This window comes from Hordeum vulgare, chromosome 2H (genome assembly GCF_904849725.1).
Source record: "Hordeum vulgare subsp. vulgare chromosome 2H, MorexV3_pseudomolecules_assembly, whole genome shotgun sequence".
NCBI lineage: Eukaryota > Viridiplantae > Streptophyta > Magnoliopsida > Poales > Poaceae > Hordeum > Hordeum vulgare.
This window is the reverse complement of record NC_058519.1, coordinates 135,209,662-135,217,257: the sequence shown is the minus strand read 5'-3', so window position 1 is coordinate 135,217,257 and position 7,596 is coordinate 135,209,662.

Below are 7,596 nucleotides of genomic sequence, written 5' to 3'. Positions count from 1 at the left end.
CATCGCACAAGAAGACTAGTTTCAGAAAGGCTCGGGCACTTATTGGCAAGGAAATGGATTCCGAGGTAGAATCAGAGGAATGTGATGAAGAAGAGGGTTCTGATGAAGACTCAGAATCCGGACAGGCTAGTCTTGCACTCGCAACCACTTTCGTCAGCAAGTCAATCTTCAACCTTGAAGAAGATGATAACACCATCCACACTGATGACTATGCTGATGACTTCGCTCCAACCTATTGCTTCATGGCAAAAGGTTCAAAGGTACCAAATGATGCTTCCTCCTCTAATTCAAGTGAGAACCTGATGATTATAAAAACCCAGTTACAGTAAACTTGCTATCATTGCCACTAAACAACAAACGGCCCTGGAAAAGCTTCAGAAACTGCTAGATAGAAGTGATGATCTGTTGAATGATGAAATGAATCTTACCCAAATCCTCACTGAAGATGTGAAAAGTCTTCAGTCTAGATTTGATAATCTTCAAGATCGTTATGATACACTCCTTGCTGATCATGAGAAACTTTCCTATGAATTTCTTCAAAGGAAGCTTGATCTAGAGAAGCTGAGGATTTCTCATGATGATCTTCGTATGGAAAATGATTCATTACTAGCTCAACAGATCAGTGCTGCTCAAGCTGAATTCATTCCTCCATGTATTAAATGCATTGAACGCAAAACTGCTAATTCGTCACCAGAATCATCGAATGCTTCTATTGCTACAAATTCTTCAACTGCACCTGTAGTGTCTATTTCCTCACTTGAGGAAAACACAAATGTTACTGATGAAAATGCAGGGTTGAAGGAATTGTATGTGATAGGCATATACAAAAGCCTCAAAGGACATCAAACCCTTTGTGATGTGCTCAAAAAGCAGATCTTGAACAGGAACCCGAGGAAAGAAGGAATTGCCTTTGAGAGGAAATTAAATGCTGATGGATCTTATTGGAAACCTGAGCAGTATTCCAAAACCTCATGGGTTGCTGGTACTGGGCCTCCTTTTGATCCATCCAATCTAACTGGCTTTTCATGTGAATTATCCTATTCCTCAGATGAGTCATTTGACTCCAACTATAAACTATTCAAAAATCAATCTGGTGAAGTATTTGCTCGATATGTTGGAACTAACAGCAGGAATGGTCCTCCCTTGAGGAAAATCTGGGTTCCCAAAAGCTGTCTTGAAAATCTTCAGGTGAATGTCCTCATAACACCACCGATGAAGAATCTGAACCCCAGGTCAAATTTCTCAGGAGGACCAAAGTCTTCAAGAGGATGAAAATCCTCAACCGGTCAAAATTATGCTCGAACCCATGCTAATGCGTCTAACATGCAGGGAAACTACAAGGAATATGAATATGAGCGTTACTCTTCAAATCATTATGTTCATAAATCCTCAAACTAGTTCTCTGCATATTCATATGAGTACTTTAACCCCCCTACTATTAAGAGAAGTGCATTAGCTTCAATGCCACCTTTCTCATATGGTGCTCGCAGGATGATGAATGCTTTACCACCCCTTCAGATGTGGGTGGTGAAGAAATCGAACTAATCACTTCTGCAGGTCAAGTCTCCAGATGAAAATCATCATCTGAAGAAGTTGCTAGAGACCTCAGGAAATGCTTGATAGGACGCAAGCCAATATTGATGAAATAGAAATATTTCACACGTCCTTATAATTCTGTTGTGATGAAATTCTTATCTGATGAAATTGATATCATATTCTTCAAATCTAAAGCATATGAGATGGTAAGCTGTACTAATTCATCTGCAGGATGACAAACCCAAGAATACTGAGTGGGTTCTTGATAGTGGCTGCACACATCACATGACTGGTGACAAAAGCTTGCTGATGAATATGCCACTAACTCCATCACCTCTGAAGCAAATCACATATGCTGACAAAGGTAAAAGCAAGGTATTGGGACTTGGCAAAGTGGCTATTTCCAAGGACAGGCATATGGACAAAGTGATGCTTGTTGAATCCCTTGGTTTTAACCTCATGCCAGTCTCGATGATTTGTGATCTTGATATGACATTGCACTTCCCATGCACGTCTCCTCCTCTTTCCCCGATCTCATCTTCCCCCTCGATCTCTTCTCGCCGTGCCGAAGCCGCCATGGCAAAGCCGCCGTCGTTCATCCAGCCTCCGGTCTCCCCTCGCCTCTCCGTGAAGCCCAGAAGGACCGCCTCGATGCCCTGCTCCTCCTCGCCGACGGAATCAAGCCCGGAGCCCCCCTGTCGCCTCATTGAATTCCACTTCAATTGATATGACCAAACATTGATCAAGGAAAATCAATACCTCAAAATACCATCCTCATGCATGTTAAAAAAAATTATGCATGAGCATCAGGTCGAATCAATTATAAGGGTATCCGGGAAAATACCTTGCTTGAAGTGATATTTGAATCGTGATTCAAATCAACTTCAACTTAAGAGATGATAGACACTTTAGCCCTACCACCTTTAATTTTCATGTCATGAGCATGCATTATGGTGTTGCATTTCCGTGAAGTGATTGTTGTTCCTTTCTTGTTTGCCGGTGTTGTTCCCTCCCGGTAGACGATGGTTCCGACGATGTGATCGTTGACATTGATGAAGACTCATTGCTATCTTTAGACGTGTCAGGCAAGCAAACCCCCTTGAGCATATTGATATAAACCCACTCTCTCGCTCCTTCTCTCTTTTACTGCATTAGGACAACCACGATTCAACTGTACATGTTATCGGTAGTTGAACCCATTCCTCTGCATGACCTGATTTTGTCACAGTAAATAGTTGAAACCACTTAGCATGAGTAGAAACTGCTTGAGCCTTGTTGTGCTTACTCATCCATGCTTGCTTACAATGCCTGCTATGCTTAGAGTCGTGTCGGGTCTGATCCATCTGGATGATGAATCGGAATGGTTGTGATCATGTCCTACAGTGTGAGAGTAAAAGTGTGAATCCGATTTGGTAAAGGTAGCGATGAGAGACCATGTAGGAGTACATGGGGGGTTGTCTCATTGGGACCGTCCTTAAGAACTGAGTTCTGTGTATGCTATCCAAGACAAGATACTACCACACATTGGGATACTTAATTGACCCTCTTGGCTTATTAATCGCCTAGATCTTTGTGCAGGAGTTGCAACTAGTTTCTGGTGTTTGTAGGAAAAGTGTTGGCGACCGTGTTTAGCTCTACCCGACGGGGTAGGCTTCTCTACGGTAGATACACAGTGGCACGGTGTACCAAGTGGCACCCGGATGGTGGGCTTGGGAACCCTGCGCACATCATTTGGGGACATAGAGGAAACCTCGGCCGGACTTCCTTGCGGGTTCAGTCTCAAATAGGCGATAAACCTGGACTAGGGTCTTGTGTGGTTAACGGTCGTGGCCGACACCCATGCCAGTGCTTCCGCTTGAAGGTTGCCGAGATGCATGACGTGCATATGGTGCTAAGTGGTGAGAGCATGTGTGAAGAAGTATACCCCTGCAGGGTGATTTAATCTGTTCGAATAGCCGCGTCCTCGGATATGGACTGCTTGGAAGCATTACGTGGTACATAGACAATTTAAATGGATACTCTAAAACATGCAAGATAAGTGTGAGTGCTATGGAAGGCTTTCTCGTAGGGAGACGAGAGTGAATCCATAGTGGTGTATTGATTGGTGAATATGTGGACTCGTGTGCGCTATCCCACCCCAAAGAAAGAGCTTGTAGTCGTAGTACAGGTTAGCCAAGAGTCAAAGCTGGCTTGCTGCAATCAAACCACACAATCCTTTCATTGAAACAGGATGAATATGTAGATAGTTCTGATGTAAGTCTTGTTGAGTACCTTTGTACTCACGGTTGCTTTATTTATGTTTTTGCAGAGAAGAATTTAGTCTCAGCAAAGGTTTCTACGCGATATGTTCGATGTTGACCAGAATAGCTTGGGACTCCCAGACAGAGGTATGGCTCCTTTGGTAGGGTCGTAGTAGCTTTTCAGGCTCTACCAGCTACTTTTAGTAGATGTCTGTACCCAGACATGATTTGCTTCCGCTTGATGTTTGTATGACTTGAGTGATGGGTCACGAGGCCCCTGTTTGTAATATCACACTATGTTGGTTCTTATGAGTCCTTAATAAAAGCTTGAGTCATAGAGTTATGTTGTGATGCCATGTTGTATCTACACATATCGTGCATATTGTGTGTATGTTATGAAATGCATTATATGTGTGGGATTCGGCACCTAGTTGTGTGCCTTTAGTAGTACTCCTTACAGGGAAATGCCTCTTTGTGCTTCTATCGAGCCTTGGTAGCTTGCTACTGCTCTAGACACATTGATTGACCGGCGTGTATCCTTCTTTGTTGTTGTGTCTGTCCCCTAGGGGAAATGTCACACGGTGTAATGGGGTCCTTGTAGCTTGCTACGACTCGTCTACACACGTTGTTTATCGACACCTGCCTTGCTGGGTTATGTATGCATGTCCCTGTACGGATGTACCGCTTGGGTTTACAACTAGTCATGTCGACCCGGGTTCTTTGTCGTTTGAACGCTAGCAACATATTCATATACGTGAGCCAAAAGACGCAAACGGTCCCGGCCAAGGTAAGGTGGCAGCCGTGGAGTTTACCGTGCGTGAGGCCGCAAAGTGATGTGATGTATTACAAGCTGGGTTCTTATGACTCATGATCGGGGTCCCGATAGCTTTGGTATCAGAGCTTGACTGCGTGTAGGATAACCAAGCCAAACTGGTCGATGTTGAGTCTAGTAACTCTTTAGTTATATAAGGGAATTGTTTGTGGAAGGGAACGTAAGGCTCTTTACTCTTTTCCTTGTGTCATTCTTATTCTGAGTCATCCTCTTCTTTATTCTACGGGGTTTAAGAATTAGGCTTTCTCATCTAATCATTAGGATGATGAGTTATTATGGTGGAGACTTATAGAAAATTTGTTGTCTTCTTGGATCAGTGTCTTCATAAGAATTCAATGGTTATGTTGTCAGTTTCTTGCAGCTTGCCTCATATTTCATGCTGTACAGCCGTTATGGTGTCCGAGTTTTCCAAAGTTCCCAAATAATCTGATGCAATTGCAAATTCCTTCCTCTTATTTCCAATGTCTTTGGCCATACAAAGCACACTAATCATTGTGATGAGGTACTTTATTACCTCAACCTATTGTTGAAGTATTAGGAAACCATGTCACCTCGAAAACCACCCAATAGTCTGGATGTGCTCTATGTTTCCAGTGCGATAATTCTGGCCATCATTTTAGAAAAAACATCTCGTGCTATTATTTAGTTTTTAGGTATTCTATTTCTGGGTCTTTGAATCCAAGGATCATTCTGCTCATCTCTGTTGATAGTGTTGCTAGTTCCTTTAGAATGATTAGTAACCTTCTTGTAGCTCCCAAGGTTCATGGTATATCATTCTTCCAACACCATGAATCATCTTTGGCAGAAGTTCTCCGTGAACTAAAGATCATAACAAGAGTGCTCGTGATGAGTTCTCTAGTCCATATTGTGATTCTGCCAACTCCGCCCTTCTACATGGGTTAACTGGAAGAATCATGTTGAACTCGTTCGACATGCTAATCTATGCATCCACAACTCAAGAAATCATGTGCTCTTGAGTTGGCCCTATCTAGTTGTATTTTGACCTTCGTCATTGAGAGGTTAGTCAAGAGTAGTTGTGCATTCTTGTTATCAATGTCTTCTATTCCCGTGGTTTGTCAAGTTGTGCTATTTCCAATTGACTGGGAGAAGTAGACTCCAGTACCTCATCCATTTCTTGGATTGGGTCAAAGTAGTTATACTCTGCAGATCAAAATGCCGACCCAACTTTTGTTCTGTTCTATCTTGGAGTATTACCCTCTTTTTGTCAAGAGTGTTGTGAGAATTGCACCATCTCTTAGGAACTCTTCATGTAGTGATACTTGTCGCTATCATTGTTCATCCCTCGGTTTTCGTGTTGGTTGTAACCGGAATATCGACAAGTGAACCATGATGTGTGAAATCAATACTCCTAGCAATGCCATTGTTTAGTAGTTAATGGACAATAAATTCACTCTTATGGTGATGATGATTGAATCGTCATCCTAAGATTGACCGTGCTACCTAGTCCATGTTTCATGGTGCACTTTCCGATCAATGAGTTAGGATTTTGTCAATCCCTCGCTCTATTGATCACATCATCTTGCCCTGAAAAGCGAGATTGTTCCCGAGCTTAATAGTATATCGGTGGTTCGTGATTTTCCGAATATCTCTCGGAAGTATTACCAGGTTGTTTCCTGACTGTTATGATAGAGCTCGTGATCAAGTTGGTCTTTCTATAAACCAACCCCTTCTCCAAGAATCCGTGTTGGATACCCCGAGCTAGTTGGTTAAGCTAAACAACAACTTGGAGTGTTGGAAGATAAAAGCTTCGCCTAAACTTAGATCATTTAAAAAGGATATTTTTCCTGTTTTGTGAGTCTGAAGAAGATGATATTGTCATCGGCTGATTCGTGTGATCAATTGTTGCATATATTATCTTGTCCAATTTTGATTTGAGTATGGGTATTGTCAAATCAAACTCAGAACCAAAGATTTTCGTAGCGGTGTCTTACTCATGGATTTCTCTGAGCATACACCATTATATTCTTTGATCTGACCAATGCTATTATCTTGCTCACATAGTTGTGGAAATCCATTTATATGGGTATGTTGATGAATTGTTGTTGAGCCCATCGGCAACATTCTCATTTGTTCCATGATTTATGTTGGACATCAAGCTAGTGCTGGAAACTTTGTAGACATTGTCTTCGTGTCTCGAGCACGAGGTATATGTTAGGTGTAAGAAGTGACTTCCTCTAATTCATATGCATCTGATGCAAGTTGCCGCCGTGAATTCGAGAAAACTTAATTTGTTTCTTTGGAATCATCCCAAGTCAATCATGCACGTGCGAAGTATTCTATGGTTTGATAGACTGATCATCTTCACTCCATATGTATCTCCTAGCACACCAAGCCACTGATTGATTTGTTCAAGGAAAAGAAGTTAAGTGCCATTCCTGAAGGTACCAGACGGACTTGCACATGGCTTCGTCATCCGCAATGATGGTTCTCATCCAGAACTCGGTAGTGTTTTGTTGTAAGACTTTTCATGTGGTCATGATTGTCTTGAGCAGTGTTGTGACATCCTCGACTTTTGCTACAGTAAATATTGTAATTAAGCTACAGTGATCACCCGCAAATGATGCCACATCATCGAGAATTACCGTCGTTGACCCACATTGAATTTCTATCCGGATTCAGAAATTGAAAACAAAAGATAAGTATATTTATAAATTCATATTAACTATTAAAGGAAGATATGCATAGAAAGAAAGTATTAAAAATAATAATAATAAAAGAAAAGAAAATAAAACAAATTAAAAAGAAAAAAAATAGAAAGAAGAAATAATAGAAAAGGAAAACAGAACAAAACAAAACAAAACAAAACAAAAAAAAAGGAAAAGAGGAAACCCCCCCACTCCCCTGGCCGACTGGGCCAAAGTGGCCCAGCCGAGCCGGCCCACCCCGCACCCCGTGAAACCCTAGGGCGAGGGAGCCCCGCCCCTGCCTTGCTCCCTCCCTCCCGCTTGCGCCGCCGCCAGGGGCTCC